Raw genomic sequence first — 18170 nt, 5'->3', positions numbered from 1 at the left:
GACGCTGCTCGACGAGTGTCCCGTTCGTATCTCGTCGAAAACCTCCGAGCCGCCCCTAGAGGCACGGGCAACAATCACCAACGCCGCGACCGTGCACGGGCAAAACGCCGACGGCGTCGACAACAGTTCTGCGCGTTGCTGGTGCTGCTGCATGTCCAAGTTTATACAGTGGATAAAACTACTATCCTTATTCCGTATAGCTCTCTATACTAATTTGCTATCGCAATTGATGCTTGGCTTTTTGGGTGAGACTGCGATAATTTTTTTTGTTTAAAAGGTAGGGGAACGCAGTTACACACCGAGATGGTAACAGAGAAAGACTTGCGTGAAGCCACCCAAGTACGCTAATCGTATTCACAATGCCGTGACATCGTCAGATGACGTAACATTGGTGCCACCGCAAAGCCGTTAACATGTTAATGCAAGCAAAAGATACACACAACTGTTGGAACTAGATAGCATATATCATGTAAGCGGGTTTGATATAGCATTCGCATAGCCACGGAAGCAGTTCAAGATAGAAAATCTAAGAAATAATCTAAATTTCAGTATCTGGAACGGCATTCGATGTCTTAAAGTAGATGCTGACGTAATATTTTCAAAAACATTGTTTTGGCGGTATATGAAGGTCCTACACCTCAAAGCTATAGAAAAAAATAGTGACCGGGCTCAGAGAGCCCTAAATAATTTATTATGATAGCTTTTGTACAGCCAGTAACGGTTTAGTCTCCCAGGAGGATATACTGTGTCGTGACGTCACAATATGTGGTTGCGTGGGAGCAGGACATGGCGACGTTTTGACACTCGCTCCGGATTGCTCGGTCGCCTCGTATGCTGCTATTTGTTGTCAGGCCCAATGCATATACCACTATAGCAGACGACCAAGCAAACCGGAACAAGTGTGAAAACTTCGCAATGCCCTGTTCCCACATACCGTGTCGTGACGTCACAGTATGTCACAACTTTTTTCTCTAGTTTAGACGCCCAGCACTTTCATTTAACGCAACAAATTATTAGTTACAATTTTTCTCAGTAGCCCTTGAACGTGTCTGTAATTTGTGCGACAAATCTTTTCGTATCGCCCACATTCTTTCATTACAGCTTGTTCACTCTTCACTATTAATCATTCGCGACACCACCACTGAATGAGACGAAGTCCAAACTTACATGGCCGACTCATGATTCACGCCTAACAATTCCAAGCCTCCAAGTACCGCAATGTCAGTCCGCATACATTTGAGTATTGATGGGCAGCCCAGCACTGCTAAGTTTCGCAAACATTCCTCTGCGGTGCGCTCGGCATGCGTTTCCCAAAGAAGCAAGAAACAACGGGAAGAACAAAAAAAAAATGAAAACGCAAGGACTGCGAGATGCCACCCACGTGGACCGTAACAAACGATTACAAGCTGCATGACAAGCTGCCGCGAGAGCCTAGCTGGCTGTGAGAGGTGCTCGTCTTGGCCGGAAATGAACGCGTTTCTTGGCGGCAGCGAGCATGCGCCTGTTTCTCGATCGTATCTCCGCCCCCCTTACTGCAGCGTGCCGTCGCTTCTCTGACGCCGCTGTTGTTTCGAGCGCAGAACGAACGAAAGCCAGAAAAAAGAAAGAAACGAAAGGACGCTTTGTGGTGCACTAAAATGCGTGTCCTTGCTCGTTACTGCCGTCTTTTGCGCAACTTTAACGTGAGAGGAGCTGCAGCCGACCAGATTTTGCTTCTGTAGAGGAACTAAAGAAATAACGAAGAAAACATGTCTTTTTGGATTCCATTACAAAGATTGGTGTGGTTTAGCTTTGGTTAACCCTGGTTTATAGCGAAAGCTTCACTGCCCTGGCTAGTCCCAATGTCGAGCTGTGGCCGAGGTGTGCTTTCGCAACGATATACAGACATGTTTGCAATGAATACAGAGTGTATTCATCATTCTTTTTTTATGCCTATGAAGGCACTGCGGTGATCAGTAAAGTAGTGAGACTTGGTTTCAACTCGCAGCCGGGCCCAACTCTACTCTGGCAACGGCGGAAATGTCTCCTGTCAGGGCTCTGTAAAGGCCTAAATATAGTCCGACGTAGCGAGAACGCGCGCCCACGTTATATCACGTTGGCGAGAACAACAGCGGCTATAGTTCGACCGATGGTTCGTCGTACTGGCGCCGCCAACGTAACCCGACGTGCGGCCACTGCGCTTCGACCAAGGAGGTTGAAAAAAAAAAAACCTTGGCTCCGACGCTCCCGGCGCCTAAGTAACCGGACGCACGGCCAATGCGCTTCGACGCACCCGGCGTCTGATGACGCTTCGCAATCACGCACGCACACACGCGCGCACACGCTCGCATAGACGCGTGCACGCACTCGCATAGACGCACGCACGCACACGCACACACACACCGATACCGTCATACTATAAACGCGCCTTATAGCTCGTCAGCTGGAACAGACTTATTGGCTTAATGGTGTACAGTACGGGCGATTCTGTTTCCCGCCATCACAACACCACAGGCGAAATACGCGTACAAGTTAAGCGCCGAAATCTCTCGAATGCCTATCACGAATAAAATCATGACAAAGGCTATCGCATTTGATTATTTCGCTTTTTCTCAGCGTGCTAAATGTGGCGGCTGGCTTTGCGATATGATGCGAGTTTACTGTTTCAACTAATATCGTGAATTTTGACGGACAATGCACCGAGTTCGTATTTCACCCCCTTTTGATTAAGCTGAACGCAACAATCGGCTTCTTTGACCATTCGCGTTTTGAGGTGCGCTTGGCCTGTACTCAGTTATTGAACAACGAACACTTCTTCTAGTATGTAATCAACACATTACGGACATCAATAACGAACCATCCTGACCAGACCACCCAAGGCAAACACATGCATACTTCAGCTTTTTGCCGACTCATGGGCCGTAACCAAAGTGTTCAGATTTTTCTCGCCTCTTTGACGCGCACTTTTCACAAGCACGGGTAATCGCAAGTTACTAACACCATCTCGTTCTGCAGTTAAAAAGCGTTTTTAGTGTTTACGAATTACTGCCTTGACCGGCAGAAACAATGACCATTTCGCTCAAAAATAACTGTTATTACTGATTTGCCACCTGCGTATCAAGCAAGTACCAGTGCTAGACGCCGCAGTTAATCGAAGAGCATTACTCGAGCATTCGCACCGCAGCAATATACACGGTAATAGGAACCACGAAAAGAAAGTTAGGCGTAAGTCGTAGAAACTTAACGTACATTTTTTGCACAGTAGCGCAGTGACACATGCAACGCGCGTTTACGGCCGTCGTATACTTGAAGCGGCGCGACGGCCCGCAGAAACGACGCTGAACGGAAGACTTCGTCTCTGTCCCCCCAGACCACAGGCTTTCACTCCGCGTCCAATTTTGGAACCACTTGCCGAGCGGCGGCTTCGCACAAAAAGAGACCCGCGCGGTTTTTGCTTCGTGACTTGGGTGCGCAGCGTGACTGCGGTCGGCACACGACACCACACAATGGGCAGTGCGTCAGAAAGCAGCAGCAGCAGGAGGCCACCCAACTTGGGGACGACAGAGCCTCTGCGTGAGGCACCCAGCTTGTGAAGAGAGGGGGCAAAAAAGAAAGTCCGGGGGTAGAGTGGTCGCCTCCTCCCCCCCCCCCCCGCCCCCTTCCCGCTACTCCAGAGGGGGCCGGGGGGGGGGGGGGGGTTGGCGGGCTCCACAGACGTCCTGCCCTTCGCGGTGCCCTGGCAAACAAGTAACCATGACCCCTCCCCTCCCCCGTGTTTCGACGACGCGTCTGGCACCCTGGCGACCCCACACGAACGTCCGGTAGGGTGCCCCTCGATCACGCCAGCTTTCCTACTTGGCTATTTTACTCTTATAGCTCGCCTTTCTCATTTCTTTTCTGTTTTGCGTGTACTGCGGACGGCTTTCGTTGGCGTGCATGTTTCCCGCCGTTTAACAACGCGTGGGGCGGGAGGGGGACCGGGGGTCCTCACTCAGCGACGTTCTCGACGTGGCGGTGCGTGTACGCTTTACCGCGTTTTCAGGCGTGACGGTGTTTGTCATTGTGACAGGCTTCCTATACGGCCGCGTAAGCAGCGGGCGACCACATATCCCCCCACCACTAGTGTTTTTTTTTTTTTTTTATCTTGTCACTACGTGCTGAGCCTCCAAAGCACTAACAAGAACTCTTCGAGGATTCGTGGTCTGGGTGTTTCGAGCCGTTTTTAGTTTTGTGCAGGCACGCGTTGTATTTGTAAGATTCCTGCCTCTGAACTAGTAACATAACTGCTCACCTAAGTGGCCATCAGTCAATGAGTGGGCAAACTTACAAAATGGCACCAGCCAGCATATCGCTATTGAGATCGGCTTCGTTTTAGGATGCGTCGACGTCCGCGCGCTGACAAAGGCAAAGAAAGAATAAATTAATAAAGAGCCCACACATGCGTGACCTTTTTATACGCTTTAATTGAGGTTATTTACTGCACTGGATTTGCGAAAATCATGGGCGCCGAACTACATATTGTATTGCGTTTGATTTGTGGCCTGTTTTCTTTTCCCCCTTTTTTACCTCATTATTTACCGTAGGATACTTGTGTTAAGTTCCAGCTGTACAGTGAGTTGCAATTACTTTTATATATCAAAGTACGTTTGCAAGAAAATGTTGCGTTCCGATTCACTCATGCGATGACAAAGCGTTCCTTAATGATAAACGTTACACGCAGATTCGTTGTTTCCGTAGCTCTGGAAGATACGATTAATGACCGTTCTTTCGCAGGCGCTCTTTGATGCTTGTTGTTTACTTCAATTCAAGGTACAAACAGCCGTCTGCATGCGAAGCTGATGACTTGGATTATTTCAATGACTGCTCCAAAAGCTTGCTTCATATATACGCATGAGTGGAGACAACGAAAGATAAAACAGCCAGAGCTCATTGGTAGCCTTAATTTACCTTTTCTTTTTTTTTGGCTGAGTATAAATACGCAGCGGGAATTATTTAACAGGTAGCGTTATCAGGCGGCAACGGGTGTGCGCATGCGCGCGAAAGGCTTACGTGAGCTGTGGCCTTCATAACGTGCAATGTTTACATGGTGAGAATTTAACCATATATAAGGCCGGGATAATGCAATGAGTCTATGCCAATGACCATCCCGGTTTTCGTTTTGTCAGTGGCCATAGCGCATTGCTCCGTCCGCGTTATCAACGCGATCAGCCTGCGGTGATTGGTGAGTGATAAAAATGGCATAGAATCAAGCAGAAGGAATCGCTACATTATGCAGGCACAGAATAACGTAAGGGTCGAATGCTATTTTCGCGTTTTGTCCTTGCTTCGAGCGGCGCTGCGCCAACGGATCACGATATCCTTGTGCTAGAAAGATATGGAAGCAGTCTTGAAATTCCTGTATCAAAGGGATGAAATCGCGAGAAGGGATCCCTTAGGTTACTCCGGCATATATTTCTTTTTGTTGTTTGCTTTCACAAGAACTTCAGTCGAGTTCCCGTTTCATCACACTTTGTAATTAATATTACATTCTTTCGACATGATAATCCAAATTAATTTAAAAGATCGCGCCTCCTTACTTCCTAGCGCGCTAGAAAAAATCACTCTTCGTGCACCACGAAAGAAAAAGTAACGTCCTTACGCCCCTTTTTGGGGGCTCGCAACTCGCTGCCTGGCCTTTGTGCCGGGAGGCAACCAAGCAGCGAGCAATTCATCCTCTCCCCTCATTGTCCTCACACGAGTGGGCGGGGACGTGCTTCGACCGTTTCCTTGGTTCGCTTGTCACGTGCCGTTCGCCGCCTACACACACACACGCTGGCACGGACAAGCCAGTTAGCGCTCACCGCGTGAAGCCCTCGCTCTAAAATTAAAAAAAAAAAAAAAATACAGCGTTCTGCCCGGACGTTTGCAATTGCGTGCAGCACACGGGAAGCTGAAGGCTTCGTGCAACAGAATTGAGGTTGACGAGTTGACGATTCCTTTCTTTCTTTCCTGGTGGCAAGGAACGCTTATTCGATTATATTTGCGCGCGGCGCTTCACTGGCCGAATGCGCAGACTAAAAAAAAAAAAAAAAAAAAAAACCATGAAAGAGCGGTAGGCGCAGGAGAACATAACAAAAACAATGACATGTGAATAAAGTTATTGTCCTGGCGTTTATTGGCGTAGACTGTTCTGCTTATTAATGCAGATTATAGTAAGCACTACAATGTCATCAGAGAACAAATAAATATTTGCTAGCTTCGCAGTCCGATGTCGTAGTCATTGTGCTTCCTGTGCGCCAGAAATTCCCCTATCTGCCGCTCCTATTTCCTGTTAGAGTGCTAGGTGATATTCTGTAATTCGATGTTTTAAGCGAAGCTTTATAGGCTCACAAGTTTCGGCAGTGGTGGTGTCATGCTGAAAAGCGGGCCGATCGTGGGGATAGTGGAGAAAGGGTTCAAGCTCAATGGCACATACCAGGACAAAAAAGAAAAAGAGAGAGAAAAAAAAAGAGAAAAGGAATGAGAAAGAATGAGAGAAAGAGAGAAGAAAAGAGAGAGAGAAAAGAAAGAGAAAGAGAGAGATAAACTCATTTTAGAGGGACAAACGTTTTAGAAAGAAAGTATAATTTACATAAAGGCAGCAAGTTCGGCGGTATAAAAAGGTAATTTTGAGATACAAACACGACAAGCTTCGCTTACCCCTATTTTTCGAGAGGGGAAGGGCTGGTGATATTTTTCATTATTTCTTGGTCGCTTATTTCTTACATGCGTTCTGAATGTAATATGCTATGGTCTCTAATTTGATTTCCCCTCGAGTTTCTAAATCTGATGCTACCATTACATATTCTGTGTTAGCTGAACATGAATGTATAGTTCCTTTTTTTTTTCGGTGTAGTTTATGTGAAACGTATGTTCGCCTGTATTCTGGCTGCACTATATGCATCATCTTGTTGATTTTGTGGTATCCTCAATCCTTGATGGGGATTGACAGCCATGAGTGATTTCAAGAAATAAAGTACGCCTTTTCGGTTAGTACAATTGTAACGAAACGTGAAAAATATACACCGCCGTCTCCACTTGGGTGCTACGTCTAGTTGATCAGGCAGATATTTCGATGTGTACTTTTTCTTCCCCCATTCATTACGTTGTGTGATTATTAATCGTGGTTGTTACGTTTCTATCACAGGCGCTCAGATGGACTGCATAGTTCAATTATGCTAAAGCAACGAAAAGATCAACTAGCATACAGTCTGCGCGGTATATTAGCTTATTGCTCTTATTGCTACGTTCATAGCGCCGGTGCTCTATGGTGCTAAAGCCTTCGCAGAACAGCAAGGCAGTGTATATAGAGTGCAAAAGTTACAGTCTGCAGGACAAAGCTGTGGCACCTCTTTACTGACAGTCACGTGCTACAGTTGACGCAATCCCACAGTAAGCAGAAAGGGACAAGTCTGCTGCGGTCTTTAGCTTTCCAAAGAAAAATGACCCCAACGACGCGCGGTGATTCAGTTCGCTCTTTTAGCCTGCAAGAAAAACGACAGCAGTGTTTTTCCTCAAAGGAAGATTTACCGAGCACGCTTTCCGAAAGTCTACGAAAGGTGCTTATTTTTTTTCCCGCATCGCATCATTATATTCGTTTTGTTGTTATTTGCGGAAAACTGCATACCTACACTCACCTGTGGGAAACGCTTAATAAATAATGCCTCCAGTTTAGGTTGCACAGATTTAAATAGTAAACTTACGAGAATCGCCGTTTTGTGGAAATGCGATGGACCAAAGGAAAAGGAACCGCAGGTCTGCTGCAGATGACGTCTACCATGACAAGCCAGACGGCGCAAGAACCTTCGGGATCTGTAAAGCACACCGTGTACCTAAGGAGGAAGGCGGCTCTGTTTGTCCTTTTCTTTAATATTTTTTGTCGTTATCACGGTCAAACTTACTGGGAGACAACTTTTTAGTTCATATAGTGTGCATCCAAAGGCTCGTTACATTTTTCTTTTTCTTTTTTTTTGTATCACTAGTGCTCCGGCCCTGCTGACCGTGCCCGGTGGGGTGCCACGTTGCGACAATTGAAAGGACAAAATCAGGAGGAGGGGGGGGGGGGGTGCGCGTCGACTGGTCGAAATAGGAACAGTGTTGGTTTTCTTTGTACTTACAGTTTCGCACAAAATGATTCCTCGGGTCGTATTTTTCAATCAATTCCTTTCTTGCAATACTACTCTCCCCTTTTTAGCAGCTCTCTCTCAATATGGCTAGCCTAAGCGACCACGACACCGCATCAGCAAATGACAATCAAGAAACAAGGTATCAAGAAATAGATTCTGATAAACTTCGGTAGCTTCTTCTGTGCTCAACGCAGAGAAATTCAAAACTCGTGATTTTCTGCAGATGTTACAGCTAATAAGAAAGGTAATTTTGAAAATGCGTTTCTGGTCATGAAATCTGCAGAAAATATACATTCTGTAAGGCAGTGAAATATCGGACAATTTAATCGTTTACCATTTCGAGCATTCGTGAATTGAACTTCATGCCTATTGAATATGGGGTCCCTTAGCAGCCGTTAAATTGATTTCACTCTTTTGTTCACTTATTCCAGCGTGCGAAAAGTAACATAACCGTGCAATCACCATCGATGACTTTTTTTTCAAGAGTGATTGCCTCTATGCTTTAGTTTCTTTATACAAGAAAAATGTGCAGGTTGGAACAATTGTCTCTGTTCACTGCACGTCTTGCGGCAGATCATTCGAGAATTCATTTTAACCGTTTTTTTTAGTTCAACAGCACTGAAGACACCTAAACTTTGCCCGTGACCTAGAATATGAGGAAGTGTATCCAAAAATTACAGTATTATTCAGTGTTATTAGGGAAAGAATAAGAACTTAACGAGGACCCTTTATTGCTGCGCATCGCACACCACAATTCTAATTGACTTCACTGACAAACGACAATTGGCTCCGCAGCGAAAGCCAGCTCTTTAGACACGACAGTTGAAGGTCGTTAAGCGGAACCGATATCGACCGTTTGCTGTACCCTGGCGGTCCGCTCTGTGACCCACAGTGGCTCCCTATTCGCTCCAGCTAACGTTTTTTTTTTTTCTCTATAAGCCAGGAAGTAATGAACAAAAACATAGCGAGCAAGTCGCTAGTGTCGCATAATAAAATAAAAAAAGAAGAAAGAAAGCTATGAGGGGAAGCTAAATACACCCTGCGGGTCTGGGGCCTCCCTGAAGTGCTCGGAGGTCAGCCTTCGATATGAAGCCCGTCGTCGTTTATAACAAGTGCCCGGGGATTAATCGATGCCCTCGGCGCAAACATCTACACCATCCCAGGAGGCGTTCCTCCCCCTCTCCCCCCTTTTCTCCCTCCTCACCCTCTCCCCCGCTACTTGAAGGAGCGCGATATATGCTCTTAAGCGCCAGCGAGCCGGGACTGAGCGCCTCCCATGAGTGCACGGGAAGTGTGGGGACGTGAGCACGAAACGCGAGGTACTTCAGCTTCGATATTTGAAAGAATGGAGCTTGTGGAAACAGCAATAATGTCAAATACGCTAAAAGTAAGTAAAAAAACACGCACACACGTTACAAGAATGGATGTCGTGTTTCGAGAAAGGCCGTCGGGTCAGGAATTTTACATAGCGACTCCTGAACTTTCGCGCACAGCTTTGCGGTGTAAAAAACCAGCTGTCTCTATAACCCAAACACACCAATAAGGGTGTAGTTGCCTATATAACCAAAGTTACATTAAATTGCAGCAAAAATTTTAGAAAGGAGGAATCCATAGCTGGTTGTGTACAAGTTTATTAACTTTAATCGGCAACCGGTTAGCATCTTGTGGCTTTCCCTATAAGCATGTTGGACATAAATAAGAAAATAATATTTTTTTTTAAATTCAGTGACCACGACGGGAGGTCACTTGAAATGTTAGCTTGTTGATACACACTTTACTCGTACAAGGCCTAGATGATGACCCTGTGATATGTTATCCAACTGCGCACAACTGCTTCCCAGTTGTATTTTCGCCACTTATATACATTTAGAAGATACAGGAAATGCTCGGAACTCCTTTAACTAGAAGATAAGATGGTCCCATATTTGACTCCATTTGGGGGAGTTCTCGTGGCTCTCACAGAAGTACGTGCACTTGATGAGGCAGAATGAGAGTAAACTTACTGCGTCGGCGCTTCTGAGAAGCCTCTAAAATGGAGTTAAGTGAGACAACTAGTTCTTCAAGTCTCAAAAGAGTTAGCAGCGCTCTGCTAGCATTATAGTATATCATACTATACAATACCCCTCTATCCTGTCCTGTGATTTATATTATTATTGCCACTAGGTCTCAGAAGCCATGCGCTAAGAAAGACGTGTTACTGCAGGATCCGCGCTCTGGAAATTTCGGGCGCTGAAAAAAAAATGAAGTTGCGACTGAGGACGCAGGCTTTTCAAGGCTCCACGCCATCTTGTCCAACTGTCTGTCTTGCCGATGCTATGCACATTTTCAACTGTAATTTCGTGAGAAAGCTGGTGATGGCCGGTGCAGGGTAACACAGGCAATTTTTTCGTGATCTCGTTCGTCAACTTCGATCGGCCAGTATCCACGCCTGAGAGCTATGAATGAAAAATGCCTGGTTCGCCGCAGTTGATCTAATCAATCATCGATCCGCGGAAGCGGATAAACGTCCTTTTTTTGTGGCGTTTTCCAACTTTCTGTAGTCAACGCAGAAGCGAATCGTTCAGTCTTTCTTTTTGACGAGGACCACCGGCGACGACAAAGGGCTTTAGGACGTTTTATGACGTCATCGTCGAGCATGTCTTTGACTTTTGCGTTAATTACGTTGCGCTCTTTCGCCGAAACGCGGTAAGGCAGTTGTCGTAAAGGACGAGAATCGTCATACGTGATAATTCGGTGTCCCGTGGATTGTGAAGCAGATACCGAGTTCCCGTTGTGGCCGTACCTTCAATAACGGTCAGGGGAGATGTCGTAGTTCCTTCTGACAGTCCTTACAAACCGGTCCGTCCAGGGGCTTTTAGAGGATCCACGCCATCTTGTTCAGCTGTCTGTCTTGCCGACGGTGTGCACATCGTCGAGTGTGATTTCGTGACAATATATAATATTTAGAAGATGCGGGTGCCTGTGATTGGCGCCGGCTACAGTTTTTCACATACAAATGCAAATGTTGAAAGCCATAGACACGAAAAAATTATATAAAATCGCAACCAAACACACAGTTATTAGTAGCTATTAGTAGTTATTAGTAGTTATTTGTAGCAAGTAGCTTATTCACGCTACTTCATGCCGTGTAACTCTGTGTGCACACCATAGTACGTTTTTAGCCACTGTCCTTGCTACGACACAGAGGGGCGTAATATAGCCTGACGTGTATACTGGTGCCGTCACTTCCGATTATTTTAGAACGTCTTAACGATGGCTCATTTTCGAAGGATGCAATCCTGGAATGCCGGCCTACAGGTTTGCCACACCAGAAGACACTGGTGGCACTAATAAGCTTCGCGCGTTGAAGTGACTTACTTAAAATCTTAAAACACATTCGCACTGGTGCTTTCTTTGATTGTTTTCTTTTCATGTTCCAAAATCCCTCTACACGTCCCCCATTGTAGGGAGCAAACTGCATTTTTCTGGACCGGTTAACCTCCCTTCTGCCTTTCCCGTCTTCATTTTTCTTTTTGCCACATTTTTTTTGAAGATTGCATACCTATTCTTCTTCTTCTTCTTCTTCTTATTGTTATTGTTATTGTTATTATTATTATTATTATTATTATTATTATTATTATTATTATTATTATTATTATTATTATTGCTGTTTTCCAAATTGAGAAGTGCAGACGATCAACTGTCCCTCATCAAATACTGGTTTCGCAGCAACACAGACCTCACCAAAACTTGAACTCATCGTTTGCAGAGAGTACCTATAGAAGGGACTTGAGCAATGAGATATCTGAAATGAAAGGATTGTGAACACGTTGCAGAGAAAGCCATTATATTATTGTAATGTAACGGGTTTTAATGTAATCGATACATTGCATTACATTACCTAACACATTACAAGTTAGGCAGTATTGCAGCAAAAATTATCGCAAGCAAAGTCAACAAAAAGAAAACTATGTTGCAGAAACATTAAAGCTGTAATTCGCCTTTACTTCTGGTTATTTGTACATAAAGTTAGGCGAGGATATTGCCCAAAACACAAATACAATAAAAGCTGGAAATCAGCAGAGAATTCTGATAACATAAGCGGGGATAATTTAGATCCTGTGCGGTACTGATTTCATTCATTTATTCATTTATGTTAATACTGGACGTACTTGCACCTTAGATTGTATGTTCTAAAAGTAGGCTTAACTTCTAAGCATAGAAGCATCGACAGAACGTTTTCATGCCAATTTCCTCTTCGGTATAATTTTCCATGCGTGGTGCGTATATCCACCATGAAAGAGGTCTGGGCTAAGAAAATGTCGTTGATAAGGAGCAGCACATCATTAACAAGCGGTAGCTTAAGTCCTGCTGTTTTTATTTATTTATTTATTTAAATCGATGTGTTTAATATCGATCGTGTTTTTTGGAGTTGAGGTTGCTCTATCACGGCTGCTTCAACTATGCTAAAGCGAGATTTTTATCTCGTGCGGTGGTTGTAGTGCTACAAAAAGATATAACATGTCATTCTTACACTATGCATGCAGGGAAAAAAACAAAACAAAAAAGACTACCGATAAACTTTTCAGGTTCATCCAGGGGACCCTTCCTTTCTTTGTTTTCGTAGCATATGGGGTGAGTCACGCATTTGCGACATGCGTTCTTTTGAGCAAGGAAGATTTGCTGCAGACGCATTCGCTGCTCGAGTGCTTTTGAGGGGGACTGGTGCCTGACAAAAGAGAACAGGAAAAAACATTGCAGAAGCTGCGGGGCGTCTGGCTTCAGCTGATATCGCATGAATGACATGCTGAAAGAAAAAAGAACTGCGCTCAAAAGATAGCAGACATCATCACTAGGGAGCGTAATTCTCCAAAAGACTGCTTCTTTCACAAGGCGGCTCTATAAGTACGCACGTGAGACGACGTGAGATGTTACCCTGCAAAAAAAAAAAAAAAGAAATAGAATGTCTTTGGAAGAGCCTGATCAAAAAAGATATATATAAACCAAAAGTCGCCAATATTTTGCCGCTGCGGACTTTCATCTTGACGGCAGCGGCACGCTTTAAAGGCTGTCGCGCTTTCGCTCTCTTTTCAGAGCTTTTATAATGAACCCTTTCGGCGAACTCTTCAAAAAGAATAAAAATAAATAGAAACGCTTTTTGATTTTTGAATGCAACGGGCTAAGCGGCGAAGAAAATATCATGGATGTAAAAGGGGGAATAATTGCAAGGTCAGTATATATTTCTAGGCGGAAACAGAGCTCAGGACATCGACGAAATGAAGGCTAGTTAAAAAAAAGGAAAAACATGTCGCCGACGATTACGCTACTCCCTAATGCGAAATTTGAACGCAGCTCTATACGTGCTTTCCTTTCGCGATACATGAGCTGACGCGGACAATTTGTCTCGTGCGCCAGGTTGCAAAAAGTGTGGCTCGATTGCCTCGCTAATCTGGAGATCGCGAGAGCCAGCGCGTGGGTGACGCGTGGGCGCAGTCCGCAGCAGCCGCCGCCGACAGACCTCCCAGACGACGCGAGCTACTCGGGCGCCGTCTCGTAGCCATCTTCGCCGCACTACGCTCTTCTTATCACGCTTTCGCCATACCCTCCTCCGCTTTCTTCCTCATGGCTCCGCTGCCCCTGCTCTGCGCTTGCCTCCGCGTGTCTTTCATCGCCCGCTGCGCTCCGCGGTCGCTTTCGTCTTTCGCTGTGCTCGTTCACTCGGTTACGCCGCCGACGCTCGCCGCTGGAACGGGCGCCTAAGAGCTGCGCTCTTAAAGAGAATGTGCACTATATAAGAACTGATTCACTTTTGCGACAGACACACAAACTGGTGGTAACCCTAAAGTCTGTTTTAGTGCCGGAGATGCGGGTAGTGACACGTTTGCCGACAAGTACGCTATTTTCTTGTCAGTTAACAGAAGAGATAGCGTCCTGGCGCACTTTTTTCGAGTTTTGTTATTCGATAGGCGTCTGTAATTTCCGGAGTCATTTTGTTGCTGGCTTTTTGCTTCCACTTCGCACTTGTCAAATTTGGGCCTGGAATCGCGTTGAGAAATAACGACTCAGGAGACCATTCATCTTGCATGAGCGCACTGTGCATATCCGTATTTTTTTTTTACTTTACAGAAGGTTCCTAGCGTATTTCACGATTTCTCGCAAGAAGTAAATAAATTACCAGGGAACGTAGCGTGGCCGCTTATTTACATGCCTTATTTACTCTGTCTTTGATCGTAGCGGTGTTCCAGCCAGGAAGTGAATAACCAACAAGCCGATGTTTTAACGGGCAATAAACCGAGTGTTTCGGCTAACTTGTGCCAAGTCTTAAAAAAATGCACATGCGCATTACAGAATTTAACTTAGTATCTCCACATTCGCGTGAAGAAATGGCATTAATTGTATTCGAGTTTATTGCTACAGGGCGCAAAAAAAAACTTGTTGATGTTCACTGTTGAAGTACACAGTGACGTAAACATGTCGCAGCAACACATAACATTTCACAGAACTTCTTGGTGTTTTGTGATTTTCTTTGACTGTATATGTAACTGCGCCAAACAATACTGCTTGAGTTCTTGCCTCCCCTCCCCCTTTTTATCTCTCTTTTTTCTCGAAGGTGCAGCATGCTTCTACTGTCATGGTAACCAAAGTGCTCCATGTTTTTTTTTTGTGTGCAAATAATTATCTCTCCCATCCCTCTCTCTCTACAGCGTCGGTTGGAAGTCTTTTGTTCTACTGCCCGTGACAGGCATCGTTAACTGTTTGCTTGAGCCACTCAACGTATTTTTTATTATAAGCTTAGTTCCCGCATTGACAACATTTGCTTAATATAATTTCAAAGTACTGCTTTCAACGCACAATCTAAAATACAGACGTTGCAGAGCACATTCAGAACTATCCAAATAGTTTGTTCCTGTGAAGACAGCTGCACATTTTTTTTTAAGGGGGGGGGGGGGTGGGGGCTGCAAAACGAATCTAGATGAGATTTGAATAATTCCGCGTGACATGGCACTTGCACGCAGCTACGTTAGAGCGATCAGGTATCATGCCAACGAATAATCGATACTGCACACAGACCCAATGCATTTTTAGGCCGCAAGCGAAAATGGGAGGCCGAGGCCCACCCATCGTCTCGACATGGCGATCCGCCGTCAATACCTCCTTGCCCTTTACCTAGTGTGTCAACACTAAAAAGGCTCACATAAGTTCAAGAATTTCTATGCGAGATTTGTCCTACGTAACATGGCTTCGTGTAGTTTACGATTTCTAGGCAAAACTTGAAACAATGTCAACGGTCTTCGATCCATTGCCAGTGTTTGGTCGGCCTGCAGACTATCATTCCTTGGTATCATATTTGAAGACACTAATGTTGGTCCGCACAAGAGCCTAGTCACGTGGTACTTCGTTAAAATCTCGCGTACTCTGTCTGCAGTTCGAATAATTACACAGCTGCTATATTCAAGGAATGAAATTTTGTCATACTTCTCAATAGGCTCTATAATTCCTCCATGGAAGATTTCGCATTTAAATGAATACTAGACAAGTTCGTTAAATAAAGATGGTAAATAACGCTGTAAGCTAAATATAAAATTTCCGTGAGTTGCTCAAGAGGGCACTGGATATACTAAATTGGTTGCATTCCTGAAGCGTACACGTGCATTAAAAATTTTGAAGGCATGTCTCAAGTTAGCTGGAACGCCATGTATATGTGTGAAATGTCTCGCCGTACCTCTGGAAATTATGAATATTCTTGAACTCAGCTCATGACGGCAGCCTTTTGAAATAACGTACATGACATTGCGCCACGAGATGAGAATGCAAGTGCGTTCTTAATAGAGTAACTTTTGCGCAAATACACTTGGTGTTCAGATTGGAAATTTAGCGAGAATCAGATGCGTTTATGGAATACACACGTGTTAAACCTGGAGGACTCCTGGCACTTATTGGCTATACTTGGCCCTTGCATCACAAAACATTGCTCACCATCAAATCCGGCGAACATGTCCTTCTAAGCATTTTACGACTCACCACGGTAGACGTTCCAAGAGTCGCGAAAGGCTTGAAACGGCTCGTTGGGTAATTTTACGACGTGAAAGAAAGAAACGGATCTCAATAAAGCGCCACAAGTTATTCAGAATACAGGGGCGCTTACGTGTACAGTTGATGGCACTCACTACGAGGCGAATGTAGCCTTTAGAAATAAAATCATCCTGATCACCATATCACCATCATTTCAACATCATCATCGCCACTCGCCTTCGCGTTGTATTTTGTGCCATACTGTATCTGCCATCTAATATTGCACGCAATAAGCAGAGAATCATTTCATACCCACAATGCTCAGCACAGTAAGGAGCTTCCAGCGAATAGTTGCACAATGTTTCAAAAAAAGACGCTTGTAGAATTGCTCTAAAACACAGTGGCAATTCACTGGTACATAGACTATGTTGGACGGTGGGCGCCAGAGAAAGTCAGTGCCATTGGCGGGATACAGTGCAGGCAGCTATAATACCTGTAGTGCGCTTGAGATCTCGTCAGTAATGAGGTGTGCTAATTGCACTACACGGCAGTGCCGTTACAACTGGCGACGACAGCCGATGAGTAGCGCGGTTTCTTATGTAGTGACGCTGCACGTGATTACATCGTCACCGCAATTCGCCGCACGTGTTCCACACCCCGTATGCACTGATGCAGACGACTGTTGCTATGTTTTTCGCTGCACGTGGTCCGTGGACACGCCATTGCCTGTTTCGTATTCTATCAGCTATTAAATTAAGTGAGCTGCGCTATAACGGCTGCTATACAGCCGTTAGCGCAGACGCTCTAACGCCTGCATAACGGCGCTCTAACAAGCTGCTAGGCGGGTGGCCTCTCAGTGCTGCTAGCACTGTGCTCTCATGCAGCCTCGCCTATGCTTAGAGAGGCCATCACAACATTGCAATCAAATTGCAATCAATTCTCGTTGCCCGCTCGCATTCCTCTCTTAGACTGTAACGTTATCAACAGTCGAAAGAGAGATTTCTCCCGAGCCAACGTTCGATGGGGGCGAAATGCAGAAACGCTCGTGGGCAGCGCATTAGATGCACGTTAAAGATCCACGGGTTGTCAAAGTTAATCCAGGGCCTCCCACTACGGCGTGCCTCATAGTCAGGTCGTGGCTCTGGCATCTAAATCTGGACAATTTAATTTTAGAAATTTTTGAGCCTCCGCAACAGTAGGAATGAATTTATCCGGATAGCGTCGTTCCGAAAGAACACTTCCGCCCACATTGATGGAAATCGCCGGTTGGTCAACACTCTAATTTATTGATTGAAAAAGAAATCGCGCATCTGTGCAGCACATGTCGCGGGATTGTATGATTTTTGCTATCAGTGAGCTGTTGTATGCTCGCTTGGCTTCGGGGAGGCTAGTTGATAATTGTTTCAGTATTTGTTATCGCTATTAGGTGGCGCTTGTAAAGTACGTTTTGTAACATACAAGAAAAATATTGAAGGAGAAAGAAAGATTAAGGAGATGTATAAAAAAACTGCTCGATAAAAAACAGGTATGCATACCTTATTAAACCAAGTTAGGGGACTATTTGTCACTTCCCCGTTTCAAATGGGATGCCGTTAGATCACCGTCATCATCATTGTTCCGGAACAGGATGAGGCATGAATCTGTTACAGCAAAACTCTGTAAACGACTCTACACATGCAATGCCAAGATATTCTCCCAGCAAGAACCGTAGGAAACCACCACCTTCCTGAAGCGTTGAAATGCAAAGCGTATGGAAGTAATAACTGGTCAGGAGTGTAGATAAGCAAAAGTCGTTTCGAGTATTGGTGAAAAAAAAGCAGGGAAGAGAATAATAGAACCGGTACCAATAAAGGTACAAGTAAAAGTAAAATAGAGAGATGTTTAAAATGATGAAGGAAAATATCAAGCTGAGATAGTCAAATTGCTAGAACTGCGGTATATGCAGCAATACCCTATTAGATCAAGCAGGCTAGGTGACTGTTTGTCACCGCCCCATTTCGAAGAAGATGCCAATAAAGATCACTATGATCATCATCAATGCAGAAGCTACCATGC

General features: G+C 45.0%; 1 protein-coding gene across 1 annotated transcript in view; it reads left to right on the top strand.

The window, feature by feature from the left end:
* The window catches only part of LOC119432602 (protein O-mannosyl-transferase TMTC1-like), a 101263-nt gene that overhangs the window by 32834 nt on the left and 50259 nt on the right, over positions 1–18170 (top strand). The gene's annotated exons all lie outside the window — the stretch shown is intronic.

This window comes from Dermacentor silvarum, chromosome 11, assembly GCF_013339745.2.
Source record: "Dermacentor silvarum isolate Dsil-2018 chromosome 11, BIME_Dsil_1.4, whole genome shotgun sequence".
NCBI lineage: Eukaryota > Metazoa > Arthropoda > Arachnida > Ixodida > Ixodidae > Dermacentor > Dermacentor silvarum.
The sequence above is the reverse complement of the archived record's forward strand: the minus strand, read 5'-3'. Positions and strand labels throughout refer to the sequence as shown.